This window comes from Amphiprion ocellaris, chromosome 2 (genome assembly GCF_022539595.1).
Source record: "Amphiprion ocellaris isolate individual 3 ecotype Okinawa chromosome 2, ASM2253959v1, whole genome shotgun sequence".
Classification (NCBI taxonomy): domain Eukaryota; kingdom Metazoa; phylum Chordata; class Actinopteri; family Pomacentridae; genus Amphiprion; species Amphiprion ocellaris.
In genome coordinates this window covers 32,415,505-32,437,961 of record NC_072767.1, presented here as the reverse complement: position 1 = coordinate 32,437,961, position 22,457 = coordinate 32,415,505, and the positions used below count along the sequence as shown (strand labels likewise).

Here is a 22,457-nt window from a genome sequence, read left to right as displayed (position 1 = left end):
CAGCTACAAGTGACAAATGACAAATGTGGAATAAAAGGTAAATGCTGAAACGTACTACAAGCAGAGCAGGATTTAAAGGATCTGTTGCAAACGTCTCGGTGTCAGATACCACCGAGAGTCCACACCTCAGTGCACTGGTGCTGATAAGGCAGCATGAGAGGAATCAACAACATAATAATCATTATGTTTTTGTTCATTGGTGTATATCACACAGTATCAAAGCAGTTAATGTTTACCTGAGGTTCTACGGTGTTTGCTTTGGTCTAGTCACAGAGGAAATGTTTAGAGCATTCATTTATGAACAAATAAATAAATACGGCTCATTTTCAGTGATAAATGTTTAACTATGTCGAATCCAGTATCCAATAAAATACAAATTAAAAAAAGAAAAATTTACACGGGCAAGCAAACAGAGTAACTACCTCCAAGGCTGAAAGCTGATAGTGTCCCAGTGTAATTTAAAGATAAAAGTAATTAGATAATCGCAACACACCATCACTAAAGTCAGCAGCATCAGCCCTCAGAGCGAAGTAAAATCATTTACCTCTTCCCTCGACTTGTGAAGGAAAAAAAAAAACTGCCAGGCAGCTGCCATTAAATGTTTGAAGTGTGAAAGTAAGAGCCAGGAGGGAGGTCAGATTTGTTAAGGTGTAGCTATCAGTAAGAGTGGATGTTTGCAAAACCACAATTCTTCAATGACCTGAGCTGCTCCCTGCTTACTAACACAACCACGAGACATCTACAGGAAAACACAGCAGGCTGTTTAACAAGTTCTACTCTAAAATATGCATCCAGTTCGGAGAGAGACAACGGATTTTTTGCACTTTTCACCTTCATCTCAAACCTTCTCGTGGTACCGACAGACAGTTAGTGTACAAAGTCAGTCTTGCGGTCAGAAAATGTCTTACTGCAGCGCTGAGCCAGTCTGAACTTTTAAAAAACTTCTCTAAAATATGTGGTGAGCCCGTGAAACAATTGAAATCAATTCTGTGTCATGTCAACTGAGAGATGCATGGAAACATTTTTGTAGATTTAATGCATGGAAACAGCAATGGCACCTCCTTTATACCTTCCAAACTCTCAATGAAGCAGCAACAAATAATAACAAAAGTTCCCCAAAAGCAACTTCTTATATACTTTTTTTGGAAAATGCATGAACAAAAAACTTCTTTCAACTCATTATATGATAAATTGTGTGCAAAATGGTACTCACAGTTTCTCCTTAGATTACTGAAGCTGACAAAACTGCTAGTTTCACTAAATGGAAGTCACTTGTATTCCTCCTCTCACCCTTAGAAAGCCTTATGCAGCTGAAATGACTCACATCCCTTCTTCCAACCTCTGTCAACCATCATGAGGAGGTAAACATTTCCAAATATGGAGAAAATATGAAGACGGTATTGAGGGCAATATCAGTTTGGTTTGCTTTTAGCTTGGAATGCCATACTCTGTGAGCCAGAGTCACTCCACAGAGCCAGTTCTGTGGTGCATACCTTTCACTAGGAATAATAATGACGATTGTAGGGAACATTTCACAATTGTTTTGGGTTCAGTCTGACCCAAGATGGGCGACACTGTGAGCCTGCCTTATCAGCTCTTATTTTTGAAGGGTAAAAACGTAAAGAAAAAAAGATAAGTTGGCTTTAAAATGCACAGGGAGATACAGACATAATTTTCTTTTTTCCTGAACAGGCAGCCCGGTCCAGATTAGCATGTAAAGAGAGCCCATTTACTGTGAGAAGTCTTGTTGCACAGATTGTCTTCAAGTGATTAAGGAGGCGTAATTAAAACCTGATTACTTCCCATGAGTGACATAGGTCAGCTGCTTAACATCCGCTAAGAGAGAACATTACACCGTCCTGCCTGGACTGGAATTGTATTGAGGAGCAACTTGGCTTGAGAGTCCTTATTTCCTGAAACAGCACACTTCATTCAAATCCCACAGGAACGGACCGCTGCATTCACTGATATTCAAATATGTTCACACATTCTTTAGACGATAGTTATATTGTTGGTATTTACAATACCATCTGCTTTTTTCCTGATACATTTCCCATACTTCCAATTTAGATCATTTTCAGTAACAAGCTCTAATTCTGGTGCAAATCTTATTTGTAGTGAAGCCAGGTCAGTCAAATGACTTTCACCTGACTCCAATGCAACATCCATCAATACTTTCCACCAACACCTAAGAAAAGATGAGAAAAGACTGGATGCACGATATTGGATTTTTGTGAATATGCTGATATTTTTTTAATTAATTCTGGCTGATTGCCAATACAGATATATGCACTATTCTTTCTACGAGAACATCAAGTTTCTCCAGTAATGGAGTTAAGACATAATTATGCCTTCTCTGATCACAATGCCCCACTGGCAGGTGCAGACACAGAACACAATGCTTTGAGATAAACACATTCAAAAATGAGAAAACTGCATGTAAAACATATCAGGTTTAATTTTACATAACATTTTCAAGAAGAAACTTTAAACTTTTAGCCTAACAGGTGCTATCTGCCTGTCAATGTTCATTTTGAGCCGATGCCTAAATCTCATTTTAAAGCTTTTATCAGCTGAGAGGAAAATCATTGTGCGTCCACAAAAAAGACAGATGAGATACAGACAATCTGAGGGACAACAACGAGGTGCTATGATTTTTTTTGGGAATGTTGTTTTATGGAAAGCTGAACTCCAAAAAAACGCAAACAGTGCATGTTTGGAAGCAAATTATAAGAGACTGCTAAACAGGGCCACATGAGAATGTGGCTGAAATGTCAACATGGGAAAAAAAGATCCTTAAAAATATCGTTAAAGACTCAAAAAAAAGCAGCAGTAAACCAGACTGCAGTCTTTCCCATTAATTACAGATATTGTGGCAGCCAGCCAAAGTCTAATTTGGCTCACCACAGTTGTATAATGAACCGAAATTTTGAAATCTTCAAGTAAAGTATGGAGAGAATGCTGCTTCTCAGTCAAATATGCATATATGTTCAGAAACCATAGACTTTGGATAATTCATGATCACAGATAAACCCAACAAGGAATATTGCATGATTGTGAAGCAGTGCTTTGACTTGGATATTTTAACAATGCAAATATAACTTCCACCTTTGCAGTAAGATCTCCTGCAATGGGTATCAAGTTCTCAGCACTGCAACACAGTAACTCTTCAGGGTCATACCACTGCTAAAAAAGAACTTTCCTTCCTTTTCTGGAGCAGCGAGCAGGGCACACAACATTTAGATAACTGTTAGACTGAAATCTAGGCCTATTGAGACACTGTATGGCTGACTACAATCACCTCTGTCATCAAGCCTCTTCCATTGGCTGAAACTACATGCTTTTAACGTAACACACAACACAGAGTCATTCAGTTCCTACAATAAGAGATCATTGCACTTAGGTCACATCCTGGTCACCATCAAAGGCACTTCTCTGAATTTCCAACAAAATACAAAAATCATTGGAAACAGTATGCTACATGTCTACTAGATGTGTTTTTCCCGCATGTAAACGCGCTGCATCTGAAAATCGCCTGCTTGGTGGCATGTACTCGAGGCCAGTAGCCGGTGTTCAACTCCTGCCGACACTCTTCTCGAACTATCTTTCCTGCCCCTGATTGGACAAACATATCGACTTGGGAGCTGTCTGCTCCTGGATTTCAAGCCGGACCAACACGGTCGCTGGGGTGCAAACTTTCTCTTTTATTATGAAAACAGTTCAGCAAAAAGTACTTCTGAAAGCATTTGAGGCAAGAAATAACCTGTGCAGTTGCTGAATCTGTCCTCATTTTAGTTCACCAATGACTAGTTTAGACGTTTGACAAAAGTTTCACGGTGCATCAGACCTCTGCACGCCACACTGAATTTGCATAAAGAAGAAGTCAAGTCTATATTATGCAAATGAGGTGTGGCCCGCTCCAGGGAGACGCACCGGATCGCAGCTCAAAACACACCGCAACCAGACCAGAATGCAACACAGTGCGTTTCACATAGACAATGAATGGGAGGTGGGAAATTGCCGGCTCTCGTGGACATGTACCTTTAATAATAGCTCCAATGAGTTGTCCACTAATTTCGAGTTTGTAATTCAATACGTTGCCCCTATGCGTGCCAAAAAGTCTGTGGGCAAGAAATCAAACTCCAAGTTGCTCCTTATTTTAGGCACCTTGCATAAGAGCCCTGGTGTCATTAGTGTCAGTGTCAATTGGAAACACACTGTAAAGTGTTAAGCTTAGAGGGCTCTATGTACATGCAGCCATAGAAAACAGTGCATGTAGATAAAAGCACTGGGTTTCATCCTGGACAAATGTGACTCTTATTTTACTCTTTTTAACCCTTTGATGCGTAGACCACATCAGGAGATACCCATTTTCCATTGGATTTGGGTCACTTTTGACCCATGTTATGCATCAAAGGGTTAAAGGAACTTTTGCTCACACACCTGACCTGTCACAGTGCACCTAGCAACACCTACCACAGCCTGCACTGTGAGGCATTTAGGGAACATTGGTAAATTCTACTGTCCATCGCTAAGTTTCCTGCCTGTGCTGAGGTGGGAAGTTTCAACTGTCACAAGACCAGTGCTACCAGTGAAAAAGTTAGTCTAGAGCCCTGTGAGACCTCAAGGCCACTTCTATGAGTATCAGGTGTATAGTTGAAGGTTTCATAAGAATGGTTTTAAATTTCAGTCACTTTGCAAAACACAGTGAAAAAATCTTGCTAACAAGTCAAAACTTTTACAAGACAATTTCAAAGCATTAAAATCGACACAGTAGAACCAGAGATATTGTTGTCTGAATTCCATGCACTCTTTTTCCTGGTCAAAACCTTCCGTCACACTACCCCAAAAACAACTCTACAGCCAACAGTACAGCTGGAGATTTGGGCCGCGTTTTGCTAATAGTTGCTAATATACCCCACATGTACGTGATTTGAACAGTTGCCACCAAAAACAGAATCAAATTCTTTGGGAAAACCTTCAGTATATGCAATATGTAATAAATCTAGTTACTAGCCAATGGGGATACAGAACTTGATGGACCACATGCACACTTCTGCATGAGCATTAGGTGCTCAGTTTAGAACAACCTATTCAAGTGTGAAAACTCTAACAAAGTCAAAACTCACAGTGGACTTCATTCTTCAACGCAATAAAATCCACACAGCAGAACCAGAGACATCGTCTTCTTTATTCCATGCACTGTCTTTGCTGGTCAAAACCTGCCGCCCACATTACCCACAAAGCAAGTTAAGGGTCGACAGTTCAGCTGAAGATTGGGGCGTGTTATACGAATAGCTGCAACTATAGCCTGGAGCTACTGTCCTCAGGCAACTTTTTTCACATATACCCAAATTCCTGCTCAAGGCTTGTGTGTCAGCATGGCCCAATCAAGAGGTGATACCTGGCAAGTCAAATCTCAGTAAAATAGAAGAAATACAAGAAGTGGACTTCAGACTGAATGGGACATCACAAAACACAAGGATTGCCCACCACACTCTATTTTCAAGAGTACTGGAGGATGACTTGGCCCTGAGCTGCCACATTCATAGTGAGTAAGCATCCAGCCTTCCATCCAAGCTCTACAACCACCTGACTTGGAGATACAAAAGCAGGATAGAAACAGAACCAACACAAAGCATGACAAAAGTAATATACAGCAAAGCTCAGCAAAATGTCTTACCTTTTCTCTTCTTTGGATCTCTGGAAACTCTGATTCACAGTTGAAGCTCTACACTGTATGCTGCAATCTGTTGACGTTGAGAAATAAAGACAACTGTGCGTTACTCAAATGGATTACACAACTATAATTGTGCTGTGCAGGACCACAACAGGATGGTAAGTAGGTCCTGTCATCTCTCGGACATTTTTTTCTCGTGACTGTATCATTCATCAGTAGAAAGATGAACCATGGGCAGGCTCCTATAAATCCTGAATGAACCTGAGTGCAAGTTGTCCATTTAAATTTGAGTCTGTCAGAAACCTGTCACACTGCTGGGAGCAATATTTCACTGCAAAGACAAAGAACAGGGAAAACAATGCTGACAAGTGACACCGCAGAAAATATTTCACCGCAGTGCAACAATTATTTAGTGAAGAGAAATAACAGACTAAAAGCTAATTTAAAATAAATGTGTCCCTGTCAGGTGAAGGCCCAACTGGCCCAACTTTGGACTTGCTGTCACACGATAAAGTCACAGTGTCTCATTGCGATGTCATTCTTCAGTGTATTCTGATAAACATTGAGGTGCTGCATAGCCACAAAAATTAGTTCAGTTGCCCCGGCTGAAAGGACCTCAAATTAGGTTAAAGGTACAAATTACATAATGGCACATAATTCAAATAACAATGTTAAAGAAATAAGTTGCTCTACCCAAACATACTCAGCAATGTAAGAACCTATGAAGATGCACACTGAGCTGAAGTTCACTTTGTCAGATTAGACCTTTGGCCTTTTGGGTAGCAAATCACTTCATCATTTGAACCCATAACACATTTTGGTAAAATTTTGATCAGAATTAGCACTATTCTATTCACATGAATTCTCAAACGATGGCAACAAATGTGTTTCTTGAAGTCACAGTGACCTTTAACCAAAATCTACTCAGTTCATCACTGAGTTCAAGTGAGTGTTTGCGCTAATTTTCTTCCAGGTGTTAAACTGATATTCAGTTACAAGAACATGATGAATGTACAGACACACAGCCAGCAAAGCATAATGCCTCCAGCCTCAGAGGTATAAAAACACACCAAAACAGGACAGGACAAGCTGAGAGCACTCTTTGCTGCTGTCAATTCACATCATTTAACAACTTTTTGAAGTTGTGATCCAAAGTAAGAGAGGGTCAAATAAATTCAGACATGTAAAATGCAGCATTTGTTGTTATGGCAGAACAATTAAACAGATATAGATTTTAATAAAAAGGATGTCACAAGTTCCAGGACATATGTCACTGCATATTTTGTCAGCCAGCAGTTAAAAAAATATCAGACAGCAAATTACACGAGAAGCTATAGCATGTTTTTAACTTAATATATTACTCTGATAATTAACTAATTAACTGTTGATTGAAAATCATTTAACGATTAATTGTCTTAGTATTAAGAGTGGTTTTGATGTACTTTAGCAGATTTGCAACTACCAATTAAGTCAGCTTGTTGGCTCCCTAATGATCTTGTCTGCTTATAAATTCATTTAGGTATTATTGACAAATCTGTTTTGCATGGCAGCAAATATTAAGTACACGAGCAACAGGAGATGGAGCTCTCGCTGGGTGGTAAAAACACAGGACCGCAATCTCCATCACTTTTAACCAAAATATAGAGCTTTAGCTGTTTCGGCAACCTGAAGGCACATTTTTATTTTTGGCATTTGAGATCTGTCCCCTAATAAACATAAAACTGGGGTCAAAATGAACAAAACCAGCAATGATCTACAACTTTGATCCAAAATAGTCCCACTTTTGCCTTCACATGCAATATGGGAAAACTCACATTTTCATAGATAGTCAATACGTTCTACTGTTCCCGCTGTGTTTTCATATCTCTCTCTATCTCTAAAACAGCTACATTTTACATAACTCACTGCTTTATTAAATTGCCCGTTAATTTATAAAATTACAACGCTGTGTGGTGCTGCTACAGCAAATCAAAATAGTTTGAAATGTGGTTGTTGGGCTCGATTAAGCAAAAGCATGATAGCAGTATTATTGTGCAAACCAGTCAGCTACAAGTCACACCCCAACCCGAGAGGTCTGCAGAAATGTGAAGCAGGCACTGACATGTCCATGCTATGCTCTGTATGTTATGTCACAAGTCTGGTGATGTTCAGTTGTGTCATTTTAAGTTAAAAAGAACATTTACTTTGCTTTGGTGTCCCTCTAACACAAATATGAATTTTCCTCTGGAGTGTCTGTATAGTTTATCAACAGTACGGTCTTTCAAACTGTTTAACAATAGAAATGATTATTAATATCCTGTATTTAAGAGCGCAATCCTACTTGAATGAATCAGATTTTCTAAACAGTAAATACCCACTTGTCGTTTGTCAGTCACTGAATGACACTTATGATTGCTGAGAAGGTTTTTCTAGAATCCTCAAAGACTCTTCTAACCATTTAGACTAAAGATATTCTGTCTCTTACACAAGCTAAGGAAGCAGACACCTCGTGCTGATATCATCTTGGTTTAGATTACAAAACAAACTGGGAAAGTGTTTTATTGTGCAGCAGAAGGAATATTTTTTTCATCCAGAGATGATTAATCAAACAGTAAATCAACAGAAAATTAATCAGCAACTATTTTGATTATCAGTTCTTATTTTTGGAGCAAACAAATCAAAATAATTGTTAATTTCTGCTTCTTACATGTAAAGACTTGCTGCTTTTTTGTCATACATAAATATCACATATAAAAGTAAATTAAGTTTTAGTTCTTACGCTGATTCAGATAAAATAATGACATTTGAAAATATCGATGTGATATTTTTTGCTGTTTTTGAACATCTTACAGAAAGATTTATTAATTGACTAATCAATTGTGTCTGATTAACTGATAATAAAACTATAATCCAGTGTAGTCTTAGTAGTCTTCCGGCTTTTGAAAAAAAAAAAAAGCAAAACAGTAGCAATTTTTGATAAATTATCTTTTTTGAATTTATTCTTTTATTTTTTGGAATCTAGCGTAATAGTAATGTTTGACAATACACGCGAGATGCACTGCAGATCCTGCTTAGTAGTCATACAGGTGGTGCTCTCTAGAAGTTCAACCACCTGACATCATGTTCTACTCTGAAACTGTGCTTATTTAATTGAAAATGCTGCCGTTCCTTCCAGAAAAGGACATCTTCATTAAATTATGCCAAGAAACACAAACAGTAGAACAACTTGACTAAACCTACCAGGGGGGCTGTGGCTCAAAGGCAGCCGAGGCAGTCATCTTTTAACTTTAACATCATCAACGCTGTCAAACGGGTCCTTTTTAGCCAGAGATTTTAAAGACAGTTCCGTTTAATGTTGCCTGAGTCGAAAATGTGTCGGAGCGACGCAGATGCATTCGGTTTGATGACAGCTCTCTCGCGGGACCTTGGTGTTATTGATTTGAAATTCACATCTAAGTCAAACTTTGAATTCAGTATTTTAGCGAGGGAAGTAAGACTTCTTTTCCATTTCATGGCAGAACAATATAGTCTGGAATAAGATTCTCATTTCACTTACAAAGAGGGAGATCATGTTTTTTACACAGGTTGTCAGTAAAGTCAGCTGTGTGAGAAGAACCTAAAGCAAAACGTAATGTCATGTCTTCAATGCTGGCTTTGTAAACAGATCAAACCCTGCATGCTTTATATATTCTGTAATGGAAAAGTCCACCTGTCCACTATTTGCACAGGCACTGCTCTCCAAAAACTTCCATGTGCTGCATGGCGTCACAGTCAGTACAAATAAGCATGGTTTTAGTTATGGTTTTATTTATTGGTCAAATGGTTGCGAATACGAGCTATGTGATTAGCAGGGCTTGGACATCAGGTTTATTTTTCTAAGACAATCAAAGTGAATAACTTTTTATCTCAAGGAGGAGGAGGAGAGCCACTCCATGCTCAACTGTTTCCTGCAACTTGTTGCACGGTAAGTGGTCATAATACAGTACACAACTTAAGTCTTTAATTCGTAATTTAGACTGATACAGCAACATGTCACAATTTTAGTGAGGACTGTAACATTTCAATATCTTTCTCGCCAAAAAGAAATATAAATAAGAATGATGATGTGTTTTGTTACAGTCTGAAAGCAGAATCCTGAATTAAAAACATAATTTGGTCTGGTCATACCAATACTGTTACTAGTCTGAGTTTGTATTCATGTCTCTATCCTCATTCCGACCAGTCAAAATTACAGATATTTGTAATTCTGTTTTGACAAGTGAAAAAAATAGTTGCAGATATTTCAAGCGTCATTGTAGCTAGTCCGAATTGTTGTGCATGATGATGCTCAAGAGAAGCTTCCCATGGGATATTGGTCCTGTAAGGAATGTGAACAGTGTTTGCAGAAGTAATGGAGTCGCTGTACATGTTAGAAAGTGTATGAAATCCAAAGAGCTCATCAGCAATGACTTTGTAGAGAAGAAGAGTTTCGTTCATTGGAGACTTGTGGTGAAAATTTGCAGCATTTGGTAAATTTTTTGTCAGCAGACACAACTGTGAAGCCATGACAATGTCTGAATGGACTCAGAACATTCGCAGGTCTCCCCATTCTTTAGAAATGTTCGGTAAAAACCTTTGGGGGGGGTTTTAGCACAGTTGCACTGCAGTTTATAGTTTGTTTGAAAAGCCACCATCGTCTCTGTAATACCCATTTCAACCTGGTCAAAACTCTAATTCAAGATATCTGTCTACAGTGTCATACAGTAATCTCCAGTGTCTGGGCCTGTTTGTATGTCGCAAATAAAAGCACTAATGGCTTTAAGTTAGGAGTAAAACAGGCCTAATGTTATTTTATATATGTAAATAATAATTTAGTCATGTAATTCATAAACTCTAAGGGAGACAGAAGCGACTATAGAGACCATGAACTGCAGTTTTCTGCATTTCCACATGCTAGAATTATGTAACTTTTGGTAGTTAAATATGTCTCCAGAGGTGAAAAAAGTACACTGACCCTTATACTTAAGTACAGGTACCTGAACCATATTGTAGAAACACTTTACCACAAGTTCACACATCAGCACATATACTTAAGTAAAAGAACAAAGTATTAGAATCAAATCTAAAGTACCAAGAGTAGAGAATGACATATTTCAGAACAATGCATATTATTGTATATGATTATCATTGCAATAATGAGTTCATGGCTTGAAGATTGGAGTTGGGAAACATGATTGATCTACTTTATATAGTTCATCTGCAGGGCAGCTTGTGAATTTCCCCTCAGGGCTCAGTGAAGTTTTATGTTGAACTGTATTTGTTGATTCTATTTTATTTTTTCCAACGACTAGATATTTTTTCACATTACATATTACAAATATCTCTAATACCACGCTTCAAGTCTTCAGTACACTATTAGTATTTCTGTGAATATATTATGCTGGATAAAAAATAATGCTCAGTTTTAGATGTGGTTCTTCACTGTAACTGCTGTAACAAAGTAATGTCCCTGCAAAGAATCAGTTATTTAATCCATTTCATAGATATTGCTTAAACAATAAGCTTGATTTGTAAAAAGTCACCTGTAAAGACTGTTAATGTGAACACAAACTGGGTGGAGTCAGGTGTCTGTGTGTCACAAACCAAAGCAGTGATGGTTTACAGTGAACAAGCAGGCCTACACTAATGTTAGTCCACTGCTTTATGGGAGGCCTAATGTAACTTACACTTTACATAACTTATGTTCATATATATGTGCAGTGGATGATTTTTAACAAGACGCGACGAATTCTAAAGGACTTAAAAGCGAGTATACTGACCATGAACTACAGTTTTCAGTGACTTAATAACACACTCGCGTGACTTAACTTCCACTTAAACAACGTGGCGAATCCGTGCTGTCGCTAACAAGCAGCGTCCACTAACGGGAACGTCGACGCCAAAACTAGCTAGCACGGACTCCTGTAAGAGGACACTTCGGCGGCACTGAAGCAAAACTCGGACACATTTCGGTGCAGACGGGGGGCTGTCTGTCGTGTTTCTCGGTGACAGTGTGTCTTCCGCATTGCTCAGCAGCAGACCGCCAGGCTAAAAACAGAAACCCCCAGAGAGTCCCGTTAGCACAAAACCTGCCTGTCTGTTCACACTGTTTGATATTTCCAACGCATGACTGCGCCTACCTCCGCACAAAGCTAGTTAGCTTTTGTTAGGTATCCTCGTGTAACATTCCTACCGGCCACCGCTGTCGTGTCGAGTCCACGCCCTCGCTGTGAACTCCGTCCGAGCTACAGTAAAAACTCACATTAAAGCCTAACAAGGCCGAACTAACCGGAGCCGAGCCGCCCTGACGCCGGTTACCACCTAAAGCTAGTCCGGTTCAAACACATCCCGAGAGACGAGGAAACGTTTAGAAGAGTTATAAGACGGAGAGAAGTGGGGGATAGTTCCGCTTACCTTCGCTTTCTAGGAATTCTAGCAGAGGTTGAAATCCCGGCAGAAAAAAGTGAAACTTGTTGAGCCTAATTCTGGGACAGTTGGAGGCAGTGACGTCACCGCTGAAATTCCAGTCGTGTGTGAGTTCAGAGGTTTGACCATGTAAGGCAGCAGGCCAAAACACTGTGTTTACACTGCATGTATGCAGCAGAACACATAGGCCCCAACAAATGTAAGCTGCACATAAGCTTCCCCTTTTTTTTAAGACATAAACCCCATGATTCTCTCCTCGTGAGCCATGATGAAACACACACTGTGCTGGAAAGTACATTAAACCCAAAGGATTACTGTCATATACAGCAATAAACAAGTTACCAGTGAAATTAAATTCTTAGTTTGCTGTCTAGTGCCTTGAATACGGTGCCTATCAGAAGTATTCAAAACCTGTTATATTGCTTTCCGACATTAAATCATAGTCCGTTTAATTTGGCTTTTTGTCAAGACTTTCATGTCAAAGTGAAATCAGATTTTTATGAAGTAATGTCGATAAGCATTCACTGTCTTTAAAGTGACTCACCTCATTCAGCGCAAGTGCAGCCAACTGGTGCTCAAAGTCACACAACTGGTGAAATTCGATTATCTGAGTGCAATGAATGTGTCTAAAGTGATTGTAGTAAAGAGACACCTGTATCTGGAAGGTCCAGTCCCTGGTGAATCAGTACTCCTGATTATAACTACACCATTCAGATAAAAGAATACTCTGAACAAATCCATGAAAAGTTTGTTGAAATGTAAGCTGCACACCAGCTCCCCTTTTTTAAAAAACTTAGCCACCATGATTTTCTCCCCGAGAGCCATGATGAGACACATAAAATGCTGGAACGTACATCAAAGTCAAAGGACTACTGTCATATGCAGAAATGAACAACTTAGTTTGCTGTGTCTAATGCCTAGAACACAGAGTGCCTATAAAAAAAAACTATTCAAAAATTCATCCCCATTTTATTGCTATATAAAATTCAATCAATTTGCAGAATTTAATTTGGTTTTTGTCAAGACTCTTTCATGTCAAAGTGAAAGCAGATTTTTACTAAGCAATGTCAATAAGTGATTGCAAAATATTCACCCCTCTAAAATGACCCACCTCATTCAACACCAGCGCAGCCAATTGTTGCTAGAAGTCACATAATTAGTTCATTCAATTAATCAGTCAACCAATTCACTGAATATGCTTTAGAGTTCAGTTAAGTCCATCATTAAGAAATGGAAGGAGGATGGCACATGCATACATCTTTCTTGAGCAGGCCACCAGCAAGCACTTAGTGACCATGCAAAAAAGAAACTAGTGAGCAAGGCCACCATGACACCTATGACTCCTCTAAAGGAGGTATGAGCTTGAATGGCTGAGACTGGGCACACAGCAACTGTTACCTGTTCCAGTCAAAGCTATATGGGATAGTGGCAAAGAAAGAGACACTAGTGAAAAAAAGCTCACATTAAATCTCAAATCATGTTTGCCAGAAGGCATGTGGAGACTGGAAGTGGAGTAAACTGGAAAAAGTTTTTTTGGTCAGATGGGGCTAAAATTATGGCTTTTTGGCCATCAGACTAGACGCTATGTTTGGTGAACACAAAACATTGCACATCATCACAACCAAATTATCCCCATCATGAAGCACAGTGGTAGCAGCATCATGGTGTGGGTATGTTTCTCTGCGTCAGGCCCTGGAGGGTTTGTAAAGGTACAGGGTAAAATTAATGTATCAAAGTAGGGAGAAATTCTGGAGGATGACCTGATGCAACAAAACTGTGATATGAAAGAAGATTTGTTGTCCAGTGAAATGATGACTCAAAACCCACAATCTGGTTTAAGAAAGAAAGCTTATAAAACCTTGATCATACCCATCATCTCTGACTAGGGTTTTAGGTTTTGTCAATACAGATAACACAAAGAAAGTCAGGTCAAGTTAAACTTCATAAAACACCCCCCAGATAACAATTTAAAATATAATGGAATCTCCTGTGGGTCAACTTTTCTAATTTAACATCATGTCTGCTGAGTCAAGACACATATAGGCGTGATTTGTTTTGTTTTCTGTCCTCGTTTGTGGCACTTTTTAGGGACATATTAATCCATCCATCCATTATCTATACACCGCTTATTCCTCACTAGGGTCGCGGGGGGGCTGGAGCCTATCCCAGCTGACTCGGGCGAAGGCAGGGGACACCCTGGACAGGTCGCCAGTCTGTCACAGGGCCACATACAAAGACAAACAATCACTCTCACATTCACACCTACGGGCAATTTAGAATAATCAATTAACCTCAGCATATTTTTGGACTGTGGGAGGAAGCCGGAGTACCCGGAGAAAACCCACGCATGCACAGGGAGAACATGCAAACTCCATGCAGAAAGATCCCGGGAAAGCCGGGACGCAAACCAGGGATCTTCTCGCTGCAAGGCGAAAGTGCTAACCACTACGCCACTGAGCAGCCCGGGGACATATTAATGAATTTATAAAAATCTGGACTTTAATAGCTAATATGTACTTCAGCAAGATTTCTTCCCATGTTGCAAACTTTCCGCAAATTCAGAACATATCACACATTTCTGTATGTCACCTCCTCAGGAAATACCCAATCTGAAGTTTTGTTGTGACTATGTAGGAAGAGAAACGCATGGGTTTTAAATATTGCGGGTAATGTGTCATCTGCATCACACCTAAATTCTTCACTTATGCACATGACTCTCTCCTAACAAGTCATTTTGAGACAGCCAGTGGTGAAAAGTGCATTTACTCAAGTACTGCAGGGCAGACACTACAGGCAAAAACATTATTTCACACACTGCGCAATTTTTTTTGAGTAATTTTCCAACAATTGTGCTTCCATAACATACTTATTTTTAGACCAGTGAAAGGAAAACATCCACATTTTTGTGTTATTTTCATGGGCATGGGTTTAATTTGAACATTGTAGGAAACAAATGATGGTCCTCCCCTGGTAAAATGGAAGGTTTTTTTGTCCATATGGTGTTTTTGGTGTGCTGTAAGACACATCAGCGGCCAGCACCATGCCTGAGCATTTCCACTTTAAGTGCAGTGTACCAAGTCCAAAAAATACCAATTCAGACTTCCAGGGTTTCAGATGAAACAAAGAACCAATGCTTTAAATTTGCAGAGTGGAGTTTGATGTACCGTTATTATTCTTTGGTTTCCAGTTCGAGCATGTATGGCTGGATTACTCTAGTAGTACAGCTTGCCATTGTGTTGCAGAGAGACTAGTTTGAAAGTGTTTGAGCAGAGTTGTAGGTGAGCTGGTGTGGTAGAACTGCAAAGGGAGAGAGGCAGGAACTTTAAAGATCTGCATATGCTGGAGAAAGCAATGATGTAGAGTTACATTAAAGCCATTTTAAAGGAGGAAGGACTTATTTTATGAACAAAAAATTCAAAATATTTAAGTCTGATGCACAGAGGTGAGTGTTTAGGGGTTTAATCAATGACCGAAGAGGGACTTCAAGTAGTTAAATCAACTTTACAAGGTTCAACCATCATGAATCAATCAACCATGAACACTTCAATGCATCAGTAGTTATAATCCATCTCTGACAAAATCACATTCTGCATAATGAATACTTTTACTTTGAGCATTCAAAGTATATTTTAATGCTAATACTTTTGTACTTTAAACACATGAATTTGGCTTGTAGTAGACGATTTATCCACTGTGGTTCTGAGTACTTCTACATCTGGAGATAGAGGCTAAGGACTGAAAATATGAACTATTAAAAGTTAAATATAGAGGGTGAACACCTCTAAATTGCAGTTATGCTTTAATAGTATTGCAGATAACAGCTTGGTGTGTATCGGTGCTGCAGCTGAATGACTTGCACTGTAAAGTTTAACATCATAGAGCTGTTCTGTATGTAGGAGCATTTTTAAGGCATCCTGCTGAAGGTAATTGGACAAACATCTTTGCAACTACGGGGCTAAAAAGGAAGTAGCTCAGCATGTGTTTCAGTAAGACCACAGAGCACTCATCCATTGAAGTGTGAATTGGTACATGTTATAATCTGAACTAATTCATATTCAAACACTATGCATGCTGCACTTCTTGCATGTCCTGTCATGGTCTGCCTGTCTTCTGGAACAGTGGTGAGAACCAGTGAGAGCTTGTTAGGGTCTGTGGCCCGTCTCTTAAGTGCTATTATAATTTCAATTTATTAGCTGTTGTTAACACATATTACTAAATTATATCTAAATATTATCTCGCGTTTATTTGAGTTTGATACATCAACAGGGACAGACACAGCACAGCAGCACAACAACCCAAACAAGATATGTGCAAACACGTGATTGAACTTGGGGTCCTATTTATTTTTGAGGGCAATTTTACTGACAAATTCAGTCTGTACAGGGTTTTCCCTGATTCAAAATGGGCAATTGAGGGGGGACTGCACACACCAGTAAGCATGATTAGAGCAGTGAGTTTGTGTTACCTTATTTGTTGGAAGTCTACACATTTTCCTGTTACTTTTGATCATTTGACAAGCAAAAATGTGCTTGAGTAGATGAAACTCCAATCAACAAAAGTGGAATTTATTCTAAATTATTATTAGCATTGTTGATTTTCCTTTGGTGCTAGCTAGGACTCTTTGAGAGGCACCAAAACTTCCTCTCTGCAGGTTATATAATTGTATCCACAATTAATTTACTGTTGGAATTTATTTGTTTATTAGCTCAATCTCCAAAAGAGACATCTCTTTTCTGGCTTCATCAGTACAAAGAATTATTGACTGCATATAAAAGATTCCTCAGGGTCTTAAGAGGTAAACGCAGAAGTGTATTAAAACCTGCATTCTTTCTAATGGCCAATAGGAGCGACTCCTCTTATTGCAAAAAAGGAGGTCTGTTTGTATAGAAGCCAATGGAAAAAAAAATCTACTTCTTCCTTGATCTGCTACCTCAATAAACATTTTTCTAGTGAATTTATGGTCTCAATCGCTAGTTTCAAGTCTCCTTCAATACAGAGTAAATTTAGAGTAAAATAGATGATAAACCAGGGTTACCTTGTGATTGGCAGGTTGCTAATGTGCCACCATGCAGAGTATCGTCAGGTTGTCAGTCATAACCCCTTATGTTAGGTGTCAAAGACCAACATGGTGACTGCAAATGCCAAACTGGAGGCTTCAGAACTGATGGATGAAGACAGACAGAAAAGCTGAAAATGTTGCAGAATTGTCTCCTTGCCGTTAAGGGCTGGATGGCAAACAAGTACCTACAGCTTAATCCAGACAAAACTGAGCTTCTAATTCTTGGTCCAGACAGTCTCTAAGGTGGCTGATTGTATGAGGTCCTTGTCTTTTACCATAAGGGACAGTCTCAGAAATATTTGGTGTCACATTTCATCAGTGAATGCACTTTGAAAAACATCAACTCAACAGTTCGCACTTGTTTTTCATTTAAATTAAACTGACAGACTCAGCTCCATTGTTTAGATTACTGTAATTCCCTCTTTGCCTTCCTCAATAATTCATCTTTAGACCATCTACAATTAGTCCAGAACACTGCTGCAAGTTTGTTAACAAGGTCCAGCAAGATGTCACACATTACGCCCACTTTATATTCTCTACGTTGGCGCCCAGTTAGGTTCAGGATCTGTTTTAAAATTCTTGTTTTCACATACAGAGCTATACACACTCAGGTACCTACATATACTTCTGAGCTGTTCCAACCTTACATTCCCATCAGGTCAATTAGATCCTCTGACAAAAGTCCACTGGTAGTGGCCGGCAGTAAACTAAAAACAAAAGGTAATCTTGACTTTGAAGTGGTGGCCCCGACCCTGTGGAATGTCCGACCCTCAGACCTTTGTCATGTGGTCTCAGTTGATGCTTTTAAACAGCAACTAAAGACATTAAAAACGAAAGACTGTTTAAACTGACCTTTGTCCCGCATACAGATTCAGGTTTTTAATCATCTTTTAATATGACTATTTAGGTATTTGTCCTGGATCTACTGGCTTTTTTTTTTTTTATTTCCTCTTTTTGTTGTTTTAAACTGCCTGTATTGATTTTCTAAGTAAAGCACTCTGTGACTTTGTGCTGTGAAAGGTGCTATATAGATAAACTTTACTTACTTACTTACATGCTACTTACTTAATTACACAGTGAAAGCATCATTTCTTCTTCTTACTATTGTTATTAGTAGTAGTATTGTTATGATTTATTCATTCATTTTTCTAAATTTCTGCACATAAACCTCCAGTGCAGAATTTTGTTTCTCCTTCTGGCAGTGAGAGTAATTACAGAAACAGTGTCTACTGCCTCGTTGTCAAATGTTTCATTTTACAGACCGTAATCCTTCTGAATGTTCTTTTTTTATCTGAAGCATCAGAAACTTTGCTACGACTTTTCTTCCACAGCCTGCACCATACGTCTGGCTGCTGTAGTCTACTCTGTGTTTAAGATGCTTCCCTCTTCATCTCTGGCAAACCAGTCAGTGCTGGCTGATGCCATCATGGGAATTTCAAAACATACACCACATTTAAAACGCCTGTATACTGCAAAACACAGAGAGATTTGTCTGGTACTGATCAGCCTTGTGTGGCCTTGTTTGGCTTGAATGTGACAGACGTTCATTTATATATAAATGGTTCTCACTCCAGCTTTAATTTTGACGCTTCCGCAAAAACTAGCATGTAATGTTGAATTTAGAAACAGGTTTTGTTTAATTAGCACCTGCTTTTCCTGCTATGATGTGCAAAGATTCCAGCTGCGAAACAAAGTACCTCCAATCAGTATTTTGTCTCTAGAGGCAACTCGCATTTTTTTGTTGAAATATTCTATTTATTTTAATAACACTCCGGCATATTCTCATTTATAATGACTGGCCACTCGTTATCCTCGGCTGCACTGAATTTGGAGATGTTCTGCCGCACCTCGTTTGTCAAAGCACCAAACGCTTCTGATGTGCGATACGAGCAAGATGCTGTGAGGTGTCCAACAAAGCTCTCGCTTCATGTGGCCTGACCTCAGTGATCTCTGCCATGCAAACGAGACAATTACTTTGCATGCTCATGATTGCATGCAAATACAATAACTGCTTTTTTCACCTCTGATTCCGTTCTCGTATCTGTATCGCACTGTAGTGACTCATAATACTGACACTGTGTCTCTTGTATTTGGCAACACATTCAGATGTAGTCGGTCTTATCTCGTTCTAAAAGTGATGTGGTAAGTGATATAATTAATAATTCATTTCTGCGAGGTGGCGTAATGAAAACAGTTAAAAGAATTTCTTTTTGGAGGCCAAAAGTAAAATGGAGTCATTCACTCTGAGCCCTATCTTTTCACCGATAATTCTTACTTCACTGCAACTGATTACATTGTGCTCCAAGCTGTGAATATACAATTTTTTTTTCTCTCGGTGCATGAAGAAAGCATAAACAGCACTTGCAGATCGAGCACGCTGATAAAAACCGAGCGATTTGAGCTATTTTAGTGTCTCAGCCATGCATCCCCTCGTCTAGAAGTTCCAGGGCAAACTGAAAAAGGTAATCTCATTTGTAATGTGTGACAGCTTATTTGCAAGTATGTACACTGGCAATTTTTTAATGGGCCCGCCAGTGATTCTTCTTCCACTCTTAAAGCTGATTTCACAAAGACACCCTGGAACAGTTTAGATGACACATTGCCATCGCCTGTGAACTCAAGTTATCAATCAAGCACCAATTAACATGCTCGGGAAATCAAGGGCTCTTTGAAGTTCGGCAGTTTGGGAGCAGAGCTACGCATGTCTTTCACATGATGAGTTTCAATTTTATCCACGATGTGAAAAGAAACATGTTCACAGGCAGAGTCCACCTCAGATAATCCACACTGGATAGAACACATGTTCAATTTTTGATCAAACTTTGTCATGTTTAACAAATTTAACTACTGACAGCAAATATGTGACAGATAAGACAGCCAGGGAAAACAACCTCGTTTGTCATATTTTAGTGTTTCAATTGTTCCAGTATCGGATATCCTGTTTTATTTGCTGGTTATAACGCTGTCTTCTCCCCCACACCACTTCCTCTGAAGTAGGTGAAGCTCAAACATTATACAGAACACAGCAGCTGCACAGTCGATGATACTTCCTCATAAAAATGTGAGCGAGAGGATCTGTTTTGCACCTACATGCTGAATAAGAACACAAGACTGTCTCCTAAATGCACCTCTCTTGATTTAAAAAAAGGCCCATTTTTCAGGAACGACGATCATCCTGACATGTTTTTTGTTCATTTGCAGAAAATGTCACTGGGTTTCTGACAATCAGCAGGCAGGCAGGTCCAGGTGCTTTACACAAAAACAGCACCAAGACCATTGCAGAAAAAAACAACAAACGTGTCTGGGAACTATGTATGCTCTGTTAATTAGAGCTGAGATAGCAGAGATTAGTCTTCAAGCACAACCATATTACAGAGTCATGCCAAATAAGGAAAAACAAAAGTAGGAGACAGGCAGACTCACTACAAAAACAATGTCCCAGAGCTACTAATCAGACAACTCCTGATCTAGATCTAGACCTCCGATTACACTAATGAATTCTAATTCTTATGTTTTAGCATGTAAATATGTATTAAAAATGGTAGACAGAAACAATCCCTGCCTACAGGAAAGGTTTTAGCATAAATGAGCCATACTTGTGAGCTTCATGCTGAACCTTTGATGCATTTTTAAAGCAGCAGGAGTTCGTCGTCATATCCTGAAATCTGTCTTTTGGGATTTGCCATTTAATACGGCTCCTTCCCCCCCAATAAGCATTAGCGTGTGTCTTACCTCTGAGGAAAATACTTTCAGCTGTGAAGCACTTTGTCTGGCTGATATTATCGACTAAAAACCTGGACGACACACACGACCATCGTTTTATAGAGTGTGGTGTCAGTGACAATATACAACACGAATAAGACGAAATCAATTTTGAACCAAAGCTGCTGAATGAACTGTATGCCTGAAGTGGCTATGATTTAAAAAGCTTAATTTTTCTGTTGACAAGAAGGATTTGCTGCTGGAGGCTGAGGCCTGCAGACTGAACAGGAACAGTATGTCCAAGTGTAGGACGTAGAGGGAAGTCAGGATGTTTGTTTAAATAAAGACCAATCAGTATTGCAGTAATTACTATTTAAAGCCTTATGCTGCATATTATGCACCAGATGGACATAACATATATCAGGGTGGACGACCTTCATTTAGCACATGATGTGCATCAGAGCTGCTATATGCAAGTGTTTTATTTTGACAGTTGAGGTGCTGCTAACCTGCAGAGACTGGTAGTGTTTACCACCTGCAGTTCAATGTTGTGATGATTCTCAATGTCATTCATCAGTCTTTCATCCCCCAGACAGACTTCAACTCTTCTGTCCTGGGCTACAGCTGCTGCTGATGGTATTCCTTGTTCTGCTCTCTGGGAGATTCGCTGCAACCTGGAGGACCACTAGAACCAGAACCTGCAGCAGGGGCAGAACTGGTTCATATGCAGCAACATGAACCTCACAGAGGCTGCAGAGCAAAACAAGGACGCCTTAAAGTCCACCCGTAATCAGATAGCTGGATACATTTTCCAGCTGCTTTTCGAACAGAGTGGAGGTTTAGTCCATTCGCTGGACGAGAGACTCATTGGAGAGGCAGCTGAATGGCATTGAGGAACACCACAGCAACAACTGAGCAGCATATTTTCTAAACAGAAGACAGTATGGAAAATGAAGAGCAGGCCAACAACATGAAAACAGAGCAGATTGGAATCTCCTTCCAGTGACACCTTTTAGAATAAAATCAGAGCAAAAACAGGATGGTGAGATTGGTTTTTAATATAAATATTAAAATTAAAACCCTAGAGTGTTATTTATTATGTGAATTTACCTGACTAATTTAAACATTATGGTTAAAACCATACAAAATTATATAAAGTACAAGTTTATCCGACTAAATAAATATTAAGGTGCAGGCCCTGGAATATTATTTATTATGTGAATTTACCTGACAAACTTAAATATTATGGTTTAAACCGTACAAATCATATAAAATGAAAGTTTACCTGACTAAATAAATATCAAGGGTAGGAGTTTACTATGTTACATATACAGTATAACTTAAACTGACTAACTTAAATGTTGAGGTCAACGCCCTACAATATTATGAACTCTAAGAAATTACCTGACTATTTTAAAAAATGTATGTTCAGACCCAACAAAATTTACATAACAAATTAAAAGTTTCAGGTGGTGATGGTGGTTTTATAATTGAAGTATGTTTTATGAAGTACAGGATACGGCACCAAACCAGATATGTTAGATGTTGATTGTACCCCAGAGATCCTCATATGATTCTTTGACCAGATCGCCA

General features: G+C 39.1%; 1 protein-coding gene across 4 annotated transcripts in view; it reads right to left on the bottom strand.

Annotated features, from left to right (window-relative positions):
• The window catches only part of lpp (LIM domain containing preferred translocation partner in lipoma), a 217,564-nt gene extending 205,327 nt beyond the window's left edge, over window positions 1-12,237 (bottom strand). Inside the window, exons 1-2 of one of the 4 annotated variants that reach the window (XM_023268061.3) lie at window positions 12,092-12,237; window positions 5,684-5,750 (exon numbers count right to left, since the gene is read on the bottom strand). The gene's annotated coding sequence lies outside the window, so the exon portion shown is untranslated. Of the gene's footprint in view, window positions 1-1,213; window positions 1,323-5,683; window positions 5,751-11,457; window positions 11,683-11,817; window positions 11,901-12,091 lie in introns of those variants that run through there. The other 3 variants (XM_035947166.2, XM_055014703.1, XM_023268063.3) reach the window with 3 other exon arrangements.
• Window positions 12,238-22,457: the final 10,220 nt, after the last annotated feature.